Genomic DNA, 17990 nt, shown 5'->3' with positions numbered 1-17990 from the left:
GTCATTGCTGGTGATCTTCTACCTCCTCCCCCCCGCCCCCAATACTTGTTTTTCAGTCACTGAGTTAATAGGGATTTTGTCTCTGACCAATAGTGATGCTCTGGACTGTCCACCAGAGAAAGACTTTACTGCCCATCAAAGATTTTGTGTCCTTACAAACCTCCATGGCATATCTTTATGAATAACTGCACAAAATCTACCACAATTTGTAAGAGGTTCATAGGTTTCCTCAAATCATCTCAGCCCTATCATAATGTCTTCAGATAGCAGATACACAAAACTTCCATTACTGTGCTTTCTCTTCCCTAATCTTTTCCATGGATCATATAATTTTACTCAGGGTAGTAAACAAACTTAGAAGAACTAAGAATATTAAAGTACATAAAATTAGGTCATAAACTATGTAGTACCACAATGGCAGGCTGCAGTTCTATTCACTGAAGAATCAGAGATTTAAACCTGTAATAATTCTTTTATGCTGTATATTTTGATTTAAAAAATGTTTTCTGCATTAAATATTCACAGATACCTGTAGATATATTCTAGAACTATAGAAAACTTTAAGGAGTTTATGAATTTTTACAAGAATTTTAATACATACAATACTCCCTTTTGTCTAAGTGATGTTATCATGCTAAGTATTTAAGAAAACGACAACAGCACCAAGGAAGAAAAAAAAACTATGTTGAAATTTCAGTTGTTCTGAACAAAAATATTTGATCTCACAAATATGGAGTCACAGAGCATCTCAATGATTTTATTCTTTTATTATGGAATAAATGAGACGTCAAATGTGAGCAAGGGTTTAGTCCATAGTAATTAGGTCAGGTGAGATCTGGAAGAAATGGAAAGCCTCCTGGAACTATCACCATTGTGTCTATTTCACCTAAAACTGATACGACTTTGCTCCAGCAAGTTAATGAGCATTTCAGCTATTACTTCATTATGAACAAAATCATTCTTTTCAATTACATATTATTAGATTAAAAGCTCCCCAAAATGATCTATAGTTACTTGTAAATTATTAATATGACAAATACTTTCAAAATGTTCTAGGCAAGCTAAAACTTCTGAGTTTTCACATGGCATTTTGCTAAGCTTTTAATGGTAATATTTCTTTGTGTTTTTTACCAAAACCTTGAATAGGATGAATATTTGCTATGTCAAAAGGACCTACGTATCTACAGTCATTTAACAAAGAGTACCAGCAACTGAGCCCCCATGGAATACACAGATGCACATGTGCAAACTGTCCAATGGACACTGTCAAGTTGGCAGGCAGTGAAGTATCAGTGCCTAAGCCATGAAAGAAGCCAGGAATCCTGATCTGAAATTCCTTCTCCAAGCACAAACACAGCTAATCCTGGCAAATCCTTAAACACCTTTTGAAGGTCACTGTTTTTAATGTCACCCAATTATTCTATTAATATGGGTTTATTTATATGATTGCTTCCTTTGTGGTATTCAAAACTAGCCTAGATTAAACACAAGAATTTATATAGCAGTTAAATGTACAGCATTAGCATTGAATGACCTACAAATGACATTTTTTAATGGAACTAATTCTCAAAACACAATCGAACTTCAGAGCTAGCTATGTTACAGTAGCTCCTATAGAAAAAGAAAAGCAATGCTCTGTTAGGTTTAAGGTTTCAATTACATATTTTGTGTTTGAGAAATCTGTAAAACAAAAGGGTTTCCCCTTTCATAGGATAACAATCTGACCTCCTGTGACCATCCAAACTCCTGTTCTGTACTGCAATATTTCACATCAGAGGAGGCATTAAAGACCTTTTGTTCCCTGTGTCAAATCAAATCTCCTATGTTATATTCTGGGCTCCACTTCCTTAGGCTAAACTGCTTAATTCTCATGCTTCAATTGCAAAAAAAGTTAGCTCAAAACTCAAGATGAGAACTGACATTAATAGAAAAGATATTTTGCTGTGAAAGTGGATAGTCTGAATCAGTTGACATTCTGTAAGTGCTTTGAGATATTCAAATGAAAGTTTCCAGCACTAATACCGACTACGAGCTGTATTACTATTAATGCAATCTAACAAAAATTGCTGTTTTAAGAAAGAGGTTTTGCTATTTTTACAGTTAAGCTACTAATGCAATTGGCTAAGAGAGACAAAGCCAATGGTATAACAAATTATTCAAAGAATTACTAGAAAATAATTCCACCGAGAGGTTTAGGTGACATCTTTAACCATAAGAGATCCACCAACACACAATTTCTAAATATTTATAACAACACAAGGAGGAAATTAATGCTATGTAAATCCCTGCAGAATACTTATTTTGCTGGAAATTATTATATTGGAATAAGAGATTCTAATTTACTTACGTGAATATATGAAAATTAAAGCATTAATTATTCATACAAATAAAATGAGAAAATTAATATAGGCTGTATATTAAAGTTGCAATACAATATGACCTGATCCCCTCCTCCATGGAAATGGAACCTGCTGCTTTCTCAGCTGTGCAAAAGTGCCACACAAAAGTTGAATATTTTCAAGCTGTGAAAATTTTCTCAACAATGCAGGATTTGGATACAAAGTTTCAAGAATCCGAGCCTGTTCGATTAATTTTGTGTCTTCAAGAGCAAACTGCTACCCTTTCTTCTAGTTCTCATCTTACCCTGCTACTTCAAGGTTTATTTGAAAAGCCTGACCCCAAACATGTCACTTTAGAAGAAATCAAGATTTTCAATATTACCAAAGCTTGAGGTTTTACCAGTCTTTAGTAGGATTTCATGTTAAGCTGAAGCACCTGGTAAGTCTGTAATTGCATGTGCATTTTCAAGTTTAAAAGGAAAAAAAAAACACTTGAAGGATATATTTCTATGGAGAGGGGAGAGAGGGGAGAGAGGGGAGAGAGACTCATGCATTTAAAAGCAAGAAAAATGCACATAAAAGCACTTTCTCTAGAACTACAGAAAGCCAAGGACACTCCTTAGTCTCTGCACCAATTCTCAATGGCTTACACTTCAGTGGACTGCAATGAGACAAGCAACTTGGACAGTGGCCTTAGACCCATGGGAGCTTCATTAAGCAGCACTCCAAATCATCAGTGAATATTTAGAAGAAAAAGAAATCCCCACAAAGATTTTATAAATATATTGATTGGTTTCTCATGGCCCTGCAAGGGTTAGAAACAATGGTCTGAAAAAACATTTTCTCCTACATTTATTGTTTCTATCTCTGGGCAGATTCAGAACAAAGTTATTAATGATGCCCTAAAACCAGAGCCCTTTGCCAAACTGTCTGTGGTTCAAGTCCCTGCAACATCAGCTGTGTTTTAAAGATCTGACTCCTGTGGCAAGCTGTGCAGCAGCTCTGCATGCAAGACCAAATTTTCAGAGTGATGGTTCTGTGTTCCCATTAAGCCACATGGAAGGAAAAGAACACTGAATCAATGGCTCAGGAATACCACGTCCCATTAACACATCTACCACTCACAACTGACACACAATCTTCTACTGTTGCATCTGTATGTTATTTCCAACATATTTACATTTGCTCTATTAACAGGGTGAACTACAATTTTACTAGGGGTGACTCAGGTGGCACATTCAGCCATTGGAGATATTATTTTAAATGGTTGATGGCTAAGACCTGCCTGGTTCTGTTACAGCAGGTGCCTTCAGCTGGAAAGGTTACCAACAATGACTGCAATGAGAAGACATCACTGTACAGACCTGTCACTCCCTCTTGAATCTGCAAATGCTGGCCAACACTGCTACCATGAGTGATGATCCATCACAGCTCAGCTGCCTCTCAGCTGCTATAAATACATATAAATATATAGCAGTATTAGCATGAAGCTTCCTCAGCACTCAAAGTTATCAATTTTTTTCATACTAGATATTTGAGTTTAAATGTTTTCCAGTGGACAGATGTATATTTTCACAAAGGATTAATGGTAAGAGCAGGTTTTCTTTTCTAGATTGGGTTGGCCAACCAAAAAGAGGTGTTGCTTAAGCTGGCTCCAGTACCTCTGATTTTCTTCTTGTCCCTGAATTATCCTTTAGGTAATGGTGGTAAAAACATTTATGTTATCAAGTTGCAAGGAAACAGGAAGTCTGGTCCAGCTGACAGATAACCTAGGTAAAAATAATGATTATACTGTTACTAGTATTACTCTTTTGCAAGTGAACCAGTTTTCCAGCTCAGTTCACAGAATGGCTGCACAAACCCATATGCAGAACCAGCACAGGGCCAGTAGCACACAGCAGATTAATAACTACTCAAGGCAGAACTGTGGCTGAAAAGCAGTTTACTAGACTGCTCTCTTGCTTGAAAGGTTGCAATCCAGAAGTCACAGTGTACATATTAATAGAGTGCCTTCAACATGGCATGGTCAAAATCTCAGGGAAAAAACATGCAGTTGCACTTTTTGACATTCATGCCATATGCATCCATAAAATTGATGCTTGAGACAACACAGAAAACAATATGCATTATTTAAACAATTCTTGTTATTCACTGTGTGCTCCCTGCTTAGTAAGAAAAAAAAAGAGGGGAGGGGAGAGAGAGGGAAAAAAAAAATCTTACTAGCTTTTGTTCTGGTTTTTTTTTTTTTTTGTAAGGGATTAAAATTTTTTTACCCTATGTACTGGGGATTTCATCTCAGGCAGCTGTACATTTTCACCTACATTAAAACATCAATGTGTTCTTAACAATTTAAGACAAGAATTGTGGTCCCTCTGTAAATACAGGGAATTAAACCCCATTCTGTTGCTGCATGCTGAGTAAATCTAGAAGTATATGAGCTGTTAATTTTTTTGTTTTGTATATCTTGCCTCTATTAAACCAATTTTTTCAATCATGCTGAACAGTTTCCTGCCGCCTACATTCATGAGAGTCTTGCTTGCCTTGGATGGTGATCCCTCTGTTGCACTTTGCTCACAGCATTTCTAACAGTGGGGTACATTTCCCTTTGAGGTATTTTTACTTGCTTCTATAAATACATTTGAAATCACTGAATGAATATTTTCCAGCTTTCTGCCAGGTTCCCTCCAGCCCTCTTGTACTATTCCCAGATAAAAAGGACCTTATTGGAAAAACCTTATAAAATTGAATAAAGACAAAACACTCCCTCTAACCTAACCTGAATTTTAAAAGACATAGTGCTACCTGCTATGACATTTTCTTTAAAATGCGCTTTAGAGCAGGCCATGAAAAGAAATATATATTTGTACCAGTGCATTTGAGACAGCTCTTTTTTTGAGTCAGAAACATTTCAGTGCAAAATAAACAGAGCTAAATGAAATCAAAACTAGGTTAACAGGGTGAAATTTATCCTGAGAAAAGCAGTGGCAAAAATACCCTCATCTTCTAAGTTCTTATAGAGCTCTTTACACCACCAAAGACTTTAACAAAATGTCACCAGAAAGAAAGATAAAATAAGGGAATTTTCACACAAGTTCTTGAAACTCAACCATTCACACAAATATCTGAGCACTAAGGAGGACATGAATTGCAAAAGTTATACTGCTATAGAAGTGATAAGTGTATAAAATTATTGGCATCCCTCATTGGTCATCAAATGGACAAAATTCACTGTATTCCTCCAGAAAATACTGAAACTCGATAAGCAAAGTATAAGAAATGTAACTGGCATTATTTTAGTCTCCAAAGGAGCTCAATTTTTATATAAGGTTTACTTTATAAAGGAGACATGACCATCACCAGCTCAAACAAACAGCCCAGTATTTAAATCTTTCACTCGTCAGACAATAGCTTTTCTCAGTATTTAAAACACATTCAAAAACCTATCCTTTTTTTTAAGCATGTGTTCACACACAGATTTCCAGGTATTACACAAAGGTCAGCTCACACATAAATATGAGATTTTCTAGAAATTCAGTCCTAGTATAAACCAGTGCCTCACTTCTGCTGATCTCCCCATTCTTCGCCTCCTTGCACCAGGTCTATTTATGATTCATTGCTACAAACTCATCAGTATCTTCTCCTAAAAACTGCCTACTGTACATGACTAGCCCTTTTTCAAGGAATTCACCCTGTAATGTTGTAATGAACTTTACCAAAGTCTAGCTCAGGTATAACTGATCAATCAGTGAAGGTGCTGTTGTTCTACCATCCCATTGCACTTCTTGGAAGGAAACAACTTGATAAAACTTCCCTTAGCCTAATCTTTCAATGCTCAGTGCCAAAAGCACTATGTCATTCCTCTCCTTTATGTACCTTCGGACAACTTCAAACAAAGCCTTTCCCTAAATGACCTGTCCACCTGTACATTTACTCAACAATGTATATGAATGTGTGGGGTCTCCAGATAATGATTTTTCACATTTAATTTCTAGGGAATGTCAATTTCCATCAAGTGATACACAAACTGCATGTTAATCAAATTCCATGTCTATAGGGGCCTGAATTTACCTACCTCATGAATATACAAGCAGCTCTGTTTTTTGTGTAACACAAGTATGTTTCTTATCAGATAAGGAATGCAGTTATATGTATATATTTTCTTCCTCCTTGTTATTTTTTGCATAAAGAGGATGAGATCCAATGTTTGCCAGAGCAGACATATTTTTTCCAAGGTATAACAGCAGCCTAGAGCTAGATGATAAAACTGCCTGCCATCCATATAATGCAACTGCAGTTTGAGTCTTCTGGTTTTCATGTTTTTGTGTTGCACAAGCATAAAGCTGAAATCACAGGCAGAGTGATAAATGTTAACAATTTATTCAGGGTTTGAAAACACTGAGAATCAGCTCTCTCCCTTGGTCTGCTTTTATTCAGACGCTTAACACCAGAAATGGCTATCAGATCCCCTTGTCTGACCTTCTGTGTAATACATGCCCTAAAATTTTACCATCACCTGTGTATTGAGCTGGCTTTTTTTTTTAAGGAAATATATCTTCTAAAAATATGTTTTGTATTGCTCTATCTTTATTTGGAGACCTCAAGAAATAAGGACTCCATAGCCCTTAATATTTGTTCCAATGGTTAATCAATCTCACTCTTAGAAAAGAGGCACTGATTCTTAATTTTAATTTCTTTGGATGAAAAATTCAGCAATTCATTTTCTTCATGTCCTTCCCTGCTAGATTAATGAGGACATTACTATTTAGTAATTTTGACTTTTGAAAGTACTGATGTCTTGCAATCAAGTCTCTTCTCAGTCTATTTTTGGTTCAGCTAAACAGACCTTACTCTTCAGGCTCTTTCTGTAATGAATTTGCCATTTGTTGTGGTAAAGACTTAGCTTCTGCATTGTTTAAACTAGCGAATTAATCCTTTAAAAACTGTATTCTTGTAACATGCTAATGATACAAGACAGTATGTATCCTGGTACCTCAGTTACAGATGTATTCCAAGTTAAAACCTCTATAAATGCCTTATTTACATCCACAATTATGTTCATTCTCCACAGACCTGAAAGAGTAGAGCTTGCAGTTCTTGAAGTAATTCTTCAGTTATAAACACTGCCAACATTCATATTGTACCATGCATCCATTACATAAATCACACCTGACTGTAGACAGAGAATGAAGGACAAAAGAATTAAGTATATTTTCCAAGAGTCAAAGCTATGGAGAGATAGGCTTAGGACAGTATGGCAACCAGTTATGTAAGCTCCCTGCCTTTCCCAGACTCCATCTGCTCTTTCAATAAATCCTCTAAATGCACCTAGTGACACAAAAGATTCTGCAATCTGAAGTGTTCTGATATTTAACATCCACAGACCTGATGCAAAAGCAGCCATATTTCCATGAAATCTGCTAGGTGTAATTTAGACAATTTGCAAGAAGAATATTTCAAATCATTATTTCTGATGAAGAAATGTGTGAGGAAATCCTGTCTGTAACAGAAACTCTGACTGAAACCCAATTACTTTTTGATCTTAGATTTCTGCAAATGTCTTACCCTGTCCATGAGCTTTAAAAGTAGTTATTAATGAATCTCTGCTGTTTTCCATATTTTCTATTTTTTCCAGAGGCAAACTGACAGTCCCATATTTAGATAAAGGTGACACTCTCACACATTCACTATGGACGTGGCATAAAACCTAGCTGTCAAAAAATGTGTTCAACTAATAATCAGCATAGAAATGTTTCTCATTAGATGTGTGGTTTTTTCTACCAGAAAAGAAAATCCTTACAAGAGAATTAATCTCTTAATTTATTTTTAATTTTTTTTGGTTGAAACCTAACTCTATGGCTAAAAAAGAGAGCACAGAATGAGATTCTTGTAAAGACCTAAGCCAATAAAGTGGTTTAGTTTTGATCTGCCCTGGCCCAAAGAAATTCTATAATGGATAACTAACATAAACCTGACCTCAGGTCTCATCTCAGCATGTCACATTTTGCTAAGAAGGTTGGGAGACACTTTTGCTTATCTGTCATTTTCTTAAACCATGGGCCTTGATCCTTGACAGAGAGTGCTCAAAAGGACCCTAATGCTATACTGGAGCTCATACAAGATACACTTTTAGCTTATGAGGGCTTTGAGTCCTGTCCTTTGGTACTCTCCTTTTCAGAGAGTCCACATTCTGAGTCCAAAGAATGGTCATATGGTAAAAACCCTTTTCCTCTGACACTTTTGGACAGGTGAGTAGCTTGGTTTCTTTCCACAGCAATCACATTATTTTTTTCTCCTTTTTCAAACTTTGTACTATTTAAGCATGTCTAGTTTCACTGGCTTAGCAGTATACAGTGCTACTATCATCAAAAGGAAGAGTTGTAAAATAAGTCTTCATCTCACTAGGTGAATTTATTGCTGTCATAAAAATAAAGGCCCCCAAGGTTCATTGCATCCAATGTACTAAAGACACAGAGTGCAAGCTTGGGGAATTTACTGTAGTACACCACTGCGTCATTGTACCTACCTGAAAACTTGGCTAAGCTGACATCTGAAACCATTATTAAGGAAAATGCAACCTAAGGGGAAAGAACCAGGGATATTTGATTTGTCAAAAGAAAAAATGTATATTATTATGCAGTCAGAAAGCAAGCTGTAAGCCCAGATGAAGATGTTAGCTGGGCTTTATTAATGCTTTCATAAATAATTTGCTGAAACAGAGCCCTTTTACAAACTGCATACTTATTTATCTGGTTTGGGAGTTTGCCCCTTATAGGAAGCAATACCATTTGAGCAGGAATTTGGAAATGGTTTCAAAGCTAATTTTTAAAAGGTGGTTATCCTGAAACTTTGTTTTTTCCAGTGAGTCCAAGAGAGACCAACAGGAAACCCCAGATTGCCTATAGCAAGAGAAAGAGCTGGAAAAGACTGTGTTCAAGAAACCTCCCTGTCTGACCATCTGGGAGCCACTCTGGCAGTCACATTCAACACCTGAGCTGGGACTAAAACCCCAGCAACAGCCACAGCACCCCATGCTCATGCAATGAGTCAGGTCAGCTTTCCTTACTAGCTTGACCTTAGATTTCCAAGACCAGTCTCAGATATCTCAGTCCTTAAAATAACTTAATCATGGCACAACCACAAAGTGACAGCTCAAGGTGGGTAACTCCAAGGAGGGACCCCAAACAAAGGAAACTTTGGCTTTTTATACCCTCAGAGTCCATGCACACAAAAATCTGGGACCATCAGCTCCAGGGAGTGTCCAGTCACCTGGCTGGGCCACGGGTCCCTGTGCCCCTTGTTCTGCAGAGGGGTCAGCACCACTTCATGGCCTCAGGCTCCCTCCACCCAGAGCTCAGCCTAAAGCTCACACTGCAGCTCCACACTGAGCCACCTGCACTGAATGGATTCCTTAACAGACAGATGAGGAAATAGTAGGTTGTAAGAAGCTTTAGGATGTTCAGCAAACAATCCTTGCCAGACATGCTGCAAGACTGAAGGTGCTTGCTGAGTAAAACTTATTTGCAAGCAACACTGCCCAGATTGCTCTGTTGATAATGTAGGTGACTGGAGGACCACACAGAAGACAAGACCTAAGTATGCAAACTGCTGTTCAGTATTAGAAACAATTTCAGCCCTGAAGATACTACAGCCTAAAGAAAATGGGAAGGAATTTTAGGGATATAGAAGTCTCCCATGGTTGTGCCAAGAGGACAGTGGTAGAGCTCAAGGGAAAAAAAAAAAAGACAAATCAAATCAACCTGCCTGCTGCCTGTACAACTCAATACTATCTTCTAGATCAGCAATAGTATCAGCAGAGGGAAGAATCCCCAGTTTAAGGATTCACCCCATCTAATTTAAAGGCCTACTTCTGAAAGCATTGGCTATATATGTCTTTATGATGAACAGACTATTATGAACAGAACATCTCCTAGGCTTTTCGTGTGTATCTTTGTCTAGGAGGAATCACAACATAGATGTCTCCAGGGTTTTGTAAATGCAACAAGAAGAGACCTACCCAGCATAATGAGGACAAGCATTACTGGAATCCTTTGATTCAATTTGTGGCTGAACACGAAGCAAAACCACAGCTGAATCTAGAATTTCAAAAAGTCAGAGAGAAAATGCTTTGAAGTAAAAAAATGTATTCTGCTGGCAGCAATTTTAAGTGTTCAAGCTGTCCAAAGAAAAGTTCTAATTCTCAATGGTTTCATGTCATCATGTGACCTATCAACAAAGGAAAGCTAAGGATTTTCACTGATATTCCTGGGAAACTTCCCCAATAATCCTAATGTAAACACAGCACTACTGTATATTCTCAAAATAAACATACAACTCAACCGACTGATCATACCACATGAGAACACAGCTTTAAAAGCCAGTGTGTTCTAGACATTTGTGGCAAGAGAGTCTGCTGGGAAGAGATAGGGAGATGACTTTGCCAATTGTTTCAAACTTTTTGCAGAAACATAGCCTAGGCAGAGATATAATTGTATAATATTCTGTGTATACATGAGGGAATACTTTCCTTTTGCTAATACATCCTCTTCCAGCGTTAATACATATTAAAAATTTAAATATATTTTTTTTAAGTTAGACAATTTACAACCCTGAACACTTGGGTTTATTCAAGACAACTTTATTCTGTTTTCCCCCTCCATGAATTTCTAAACAAGGAAGCTTTCTAACAAAGATTTCTACATTATTCCAAATTTTAAAGGCTATTTTCAAATAAAACAAACAGAAATGTTGACACAGAGATCAAAATTCACAGATTCCTTATGCTAAGACAGCCAATATATGAAACACATAGCTAGAGTCATGTTACAGAGGTGAACTTCTGCAGAAAGCATGTGTGAGTGATATTACTTGATGGAAGGACTACATTATGTTTTTCCATCATTCCTTAGCTGTAGAAGATGATCCCAGCTGTCATATGAAAGTCCCACAGTTTTAGCAGGACAGCTTCACCCATCCGCTGCCAAAAAAGTCTACGTGTTTCCAGGGAAAATAGAAGCCGTGCACATTGTTCAGCATCTCACTAAAGCCCAGGAATGGGCTGGAAGCACAAGAAAGACTCATGGGAGCAAGTCACAGGTCTGGACACCTGGCCATCTCTTTCCAGAGAAGAAATGAACTAGAGTGATTTCAAGCAGACATAAATGATAAACCACTCAAAAAGCTTCACTGGTTAAACCTATGTCTTCACAAAGTTACTTTAATTTGGTGTGAAAGTAACTACTGCAGAAGTAGCCTTGTAACACCCAGAGAGAAATTCAAAGTATGTGTTGTCAGCTGAATTTTCATTGCTACTTTGGTGATAAATCAGAGGGAGTCTGTATCAATTCAGCTGAATATGTCACAAACCAGCAGGACTGAGATTACCATTGTGCTCTCATGCTGCAGATCAGACATCAAATTTTGTGCTTCCCCTCTCCTGCATTTGGTCAGGACAAAGACATCTCAGACTACGGTTTGCAGTCTGGAGTGCTGTAAAAATGAGGTACAATGAATACCACAGAAAAGCATGAGAGAACAGAAAGGCAGCAATCTGAAATTTTTCAGCATTAGTAAAAAGTAGTGATCACCTTTAGTGGCTACAAAGGGGATACTGGAGCACCCGTCATGGGTTAGTTGTGAAGCTTTTTCTATTAAAAATTTGTTCTTCAAAGAACTCAAAAAATCTGCATGCTTTCTTAAGATGCACCTACATTAGTGTTTCAGCTTCAGCTCAGGAATAGCTTTGATTCAGCTCTGCCACCTTCCTGCCATCTGCGACCATTTGCTGTCACTGATCTTAGTTTCTGAGTGGTTTTGGTGCTTGCATGTTAAATTCCTGTCAAAGGAAACCAAATGAACATCTGTGCTCCACAGATGTGCTTCATCATTTAATTGGGCACACAGACCTGTGAATGACCCTATAGGCCAAACAACTGCAAGTTTTCCCTCAGGGTTACATAGCACCCATCTACCATTGAACCACTTGAACCCTTAAAAGATCCTGTGACAATCTGTTGCATTTTACAAAGGACCTAATTCAGTGCTTCCATCTGGCACCAACTGCCAGCACTCCACTGACTATTCCAACTGATCTATCAGCTATTCCTGAAGATGAAGACACATTTTACAATTTTGCCTATCTCTTATCTGGTCTCTGAATCTTTATTTTACTCCCCTTCTCCCCTGCTTTTCTGTTTTTTAAAATTTTCTTAGCATGTTGTCACCTAGTCATCTCTACCAGCAGAAAATCAAAAATGTTGCAATTTGAAAAACAAAGGAAATACAAAATTTGCTTGAAGACTGGGAAGATTTCCTTAGAAGTTAGCATTACATGATGTCAGCCTCCTGTTGATTGCTGAGATAGATGGTGTTCAGTATTCACTCACATTTGGATAACATAAAAAGAGAAGGCAAACAGAGATGCAACGTATTTGAAAGTGGCAAAATGTGTGCCCATTTGTTGGGAGCTTGGTGCTGAAACTGCACTTCCACTGGATTTACTGTTCTCTGCTGTCACATCTGACCCCATGACACCAGCACCAACAATGAGCCACCAGCACTTCCCATCTTTGTGCCCCCAAAAAACCACTTGCAAGGATGCAGCCCAGGGTGCTACTTTACCCCACCCAATCTGCCCCCGGAGCACCTTTAACAGCTCCCAATACCAAACAAGCTGGATGGAAAAGCAGCACTGACTTTCTGTTCACGTTTAGTCCAGGCTGGGATAGAGAAAGAAGGATGATTGGGGTATCTTTTAAAATAATAGTATTGTGCTCCAAAATGCAGGGAAGTGCTATATGTCAGAAAGCAGAGTGATGGCAAGGGCTTTCATGTTTCTGGAAGCAATTACCCCAAAGCCACATAGCAACTACCAGTGTAAGGAAATATCCGCCCACTCCCTACCCTCTTTGAATGCCAAGCTTAGTCTCAGCATCAAAAAGCCATGAATGTGGTGTGCCATGATAAAAGAGCCCTGCGAGACTTCCACAATTGCTTCTCTTTGTAAATGCCCTGTCCCTTGTAGGAAGCAGTGGTGAGACCACTATTAAAGGCATAGTTTATACCTCTGCATTGTTTTGTACTTAATCCCTTAGCCAGAAGGATTAAGCAGGTTTAAGGGAGCAGGAAAGGTCCTGCTGTTCCTGAATGCCTGTTGTGTGCATGCAGTGTATTGACCTCTGAGTATGGCCTGCAAGCATCGTGTTTTCCCAAGCATGTTCAGTTGTTTTCCTTGATTTTTATTTCTTCAGTTGGGCAAATATCACATTCCCTTGAAATGAAGCCCTACTTGGTTTTTCAATCAATGGAAAAGGGATTGATTTGTCTTAAAATGTAGCAATTTGCACAAAGTCTTTGAAAACATGAGGATGATTGTTCGTATCATGAGGCAAAATACAGCACAAATTATAGAAGCGTATATGACTCTCCAAATCCCAGCTATTATGTTCCTAGGCCCTTACTGTAGGACAAGGTGTGATTTCCCACTCAGAGCAGTAGGAATGCTACTGGTAATCTGGAAGACAGCAATGGTAATGTGAATGTGTGTCCTTAATCAAGACATACAGGACTCACACACCATCATGTGTCACAGCCACGGCTCTGACTGCCTTCTCCAGCTAAAATTTGCATCATTCATTACATCTTCACTTACCAGAGGTACCCTGCTATGGACAAATGAGATGTTACCTAGGTACTCCCAGTAGCTGTTGCTATCTACAGGAAGAGAGTTAAGATTCACTTAGAATATTTTCATTCTATCTCCTGGTTGTCAAGAGTTTGTGTCTGAAAGTATTTTAACTTTAGTTTGTTTCCTGATTTTCACAGGTGTAGTTCTTGCTGAATCTGACATTTTAGAAGAAAGAATATACTCCTCAGGATCTATAACCTTACACTGATGACATTTTTCAGCAACATGTAGACAAAGACAGAAATTACAGAAAAGGAGCTCATAACAAGCAATAACTCCACCAAGCTCTGTGAATTTCATCATTATCAGTATTATTAATGATCTGGATTGCTGATAGAGAAACTGTGGTTATGTTGTAGGTAAAAGCCCTCAGAATAAAAATTTTGTGAGAAACAAAGGTAGTCCACAGACCTATGTGCAGCAGTGGTCACTGCTTCTGAAACTGTGAAAGGAAAGAAAAAAGATAAAAGAGAAATCCAACCCTAGTAAATTCTCTAAATTATGTTCTAAACATAAAAGAAATAATTTAAAAGGTATTAAAAACTTCAGTAGATGGATTTTCGTTAACCATATTTTTTTTTAAATTGAAAGCAAAACAAAAACTAAAAACTAGAAACAAAATATGAAGCTGTTCAGACCTTTTCATGGAGTGCTGAGGATTTTGAAGTATATACATTTAGCACACATTGCAGGACTGGAATGCAGAAAAGAAGGATAAAATGAAATGAAGAAGAATGGAAAGATTAATGTATAAATGAGGAAAGGGAAAAGAGATTTGTCAGAAAACAAAGTCAGGTGCCTGCAAGCAGCAGGGGGAAACAATAATACAAAAGAGAACTGGTCATTTCTAAACAACCAGAAAAGACTTTCAATTTACTAAAGACAGCAGCACCTAGTGAACACACCAAGACATTCTGCAGCCCTATCAAGCATCTGGCAGGCAATTCCATTACATTTGAGACAGGAACCAAAGACATTACAACACTAATAAAGGTTGTTACATACATTAGGAGACAAGGAGCTAACAGAGGTTCATGTCACGCTGAGACATTTTGACAATAATGGAATTTCAGTAATCAAATCACTCTGCACAAAAATAAAATGTCCAGGCAGTTTAATATCCCAGGCAGAGGATCCTCACAAGCTGTAGCTACACCAGTTTTTAAGGAAGAAATGCTGCACTTATAAGTGGTGTGTGAATAGAGAAAACAGGACATCAAAAACAAGGCATAGAAAATAGGATACATCTTGTTACATGCCTGGTTATCCACAGTAGGGAAGCTGTCTTACTACACTGCATCCTCTTCTTTATCCCCCTCCTTAAAATCCACCCTGCAAGCTTTCTCTAGCTTAACTCTAGGAGCCTACCTTAAAGGAACGAAGATTAGCAGAAAAGTCCAGACTATTTGAACTATTCAGCATGCAAAATTTGCTTCTTAGGAAATATTTCTCACCTGTGAGCTTCGGTGAATGATTACAGCATTTAAGAACAAGAGGGAGAAAGTGTATTTTTAGCATCAATGTACAAGGAGTAAGACACATGCCATTCATTGATAAGCAAGACAGAAAGGCTGTAGCAGAGCTGTGGTGCTGCAAGATGTACTGTTGCTTTGCCAATCTTCTTCTGTTCATTTTCCCCTGTACTGTCACTGATTCAATGGCATTATCTAGTCAATGCACACAATTCATATTAGAAGTATATGTTTTTATCCACTGCACATTCTACTTGCACATGTACAGCCTGTAATCAAAAACAGTACAGCATTTGAAAACCTCAGAAAACTGAGCTAGTTGTAGCTTGTAAGGCTAGAGCTGTCTAGCAATGTGTTCCTATATGTATTTTAAACATCAGAAAACATTTTCTTCCTATTCCAGAAAAAAGCAAGCAGTCATCCATTTCCACTTTCCCATGTTCAAGGCCATTCTTGAGAGGAAAACAATGAAAAAGCAGCAGCAATTACGTGCCTAGCAAGGTACTCACTCACATGATACAGCAGCCTGTATTACTAAACAGGGTAGATGATTCTTGCAGAATCTCTTCCCAACCTTTTTCCAAATTAAGCAGGGAAGTTGACATGTCCCTTCTTCAGGCAGCCTGGGTTTGCTGGGGTATATATGCAACAACAGTGCCTTTCTTCTCCTAATGAACAAACACACACAGACAAAAAAAATTATATCCCTTTTATTTTCAGGAGCTCTCTGTATTCCTGAATCCAACACAGAATTGTTTGTACTCAGTCCAGGGCAAGCTAGTTGTGCTTTTATTTGTTATTGGACTTGGGAGCAAGCCCAAGGTTTATGAAGAGAAGAATTCAGTAAAATTCCTTATTTAGGCTAGGGAAGAACAAACGAAGGTTTACTCACTAACATGACCTTTCCACTCCTTAAGTATGCTGTATTTAATTTTTACATACTTCTATCAATTCAGTATTATTTACTATCATCAGTCTCCTTTGACAACTCTGAGCAGTTTTGAAGGCTTGTTAAAGAAAACTTGCTATGCTAAACAAGAAAGTAAACAAAATCTGCCATATAAAGAAGTGTGAAGGACAACAGCACTTTGGAGTGAACATTGTCACTCATTGGGAATAATCTTTTACCATAGAGATAAGAAATTCACCTTGACAGTATTGAACAAATTTGTGAAATACTCACACACTTCTCTTACTGATATAATGACACACTCACTCTTCACTGCTCTGAAAAAAAAAATGGCCCTTGAAACAGGCAATCTCCTTCTTTGTTTTGTTTCCAAGCATAAGTAACTCAAAACTGCTCACTAGAAGATATTGGTCATGCCAGTCTTGATGCAACAGCAAACTGTATTGCTCTCTGTAAAGCAACCCTAAACTATCAGTACAAATTTAATGCATCTTTGTCACAGATTTAAGTAGTTGAAAGCTTCAGAAGCTGTTGAAAACTGTTTACAGATCTAGATTTGACAGTACACCCGTGTAAATCCAAACTGCTTTATAACCATTTTCTGAGTGATTTAGAACCAATGAAATATGCTTAATTAGCAGCCACTCTCAGCTCAAAGAAACACAAGGTTGGAAATGGCTCAGTGACCTTTCATTGCAATTGGCATTTTGCTTATAAAGAGTATAAAGAGTGAAGCAGAAGTTGACCTTTCTGTTTGGCATTAAGTTCTCAGCTGGGCATTCTGCTAAAAGGCATTCTAATGGTTGATGCAATACTGTTACCAGCCAACTGGTTGTTAGTCCTGACTTAAACCACCTCTTTCATACAGGTCACTGAAGGGCTGTCATGTAGCAACATGTGATTAAAAAGTGGATTCACAGACATGGAGAGTCAAGGTCTGAAGAACTTCATATCCCATTTCCAAACTAGTGGGCTCAATGGGACACAGTATATTTCACAAATGGCAGGTATATAATACAGCAGAAAGCCAAGAAAAAAAAACAAAAGCAGCAACTGAGGAATCTTAGCAAAAACACAGAAGTGCCACTTTTAATAAACCCGACTGTTTTATCAAAGCTGGAAATGGGAAAGAAGCTCTCTGTGACAAATTTAATGAGACTACATTTCAGTCCTTAAAAACTACTTCAATAAGGTAATTTTACAGACTACTTTGTCTTTTCATCTTTGTGACTCTGGGCGAATTATGGCAGGCAACATGAGAGAAAAGGAATTTTGTGATCCCATTTCTAATAGAACACATTGCCTGAAGATATCACCGTTGAGCTCTGTTTAGCAATTGGAAATGTAGATAAACCACACACAGAAGAGCTCACCTAACACAGTGTAACAGTAAGGAAAGTTAGAAAACTGTTCCTTACAATCAGGTTTCAGGAAACATTAAGAAATTTCAATAGATTTATTAAGTGAAACAAGACACGTTAGTATATGACATTAAACCTACTACTTCAGGGTTTGTGAAACCATCAGTCTTTTTCACACATTCTAAACTAACACATATTAAAGATAAACCAAGGGACAAACTTCAT

The sequence above is a fragment of the Sturnus vulgaris genome, chromosome 6 (genome assembly GCF_052056855.1).
Source record: "Sturnus vulgaris isolate bStuVul1 chromosome 6, bStuVul1.hap1, whole genome shotgun sequence".
Classification (NCBI taxonomy): domain Eukaryota; kingdom Metazoa; phylum Chordata; class Aves; order Passeriformes; family Sturnidae; genus Sturnus; species Sturnus vulgaris.
Note: the sequence above shows the minus strand (reverse complement) of the source record.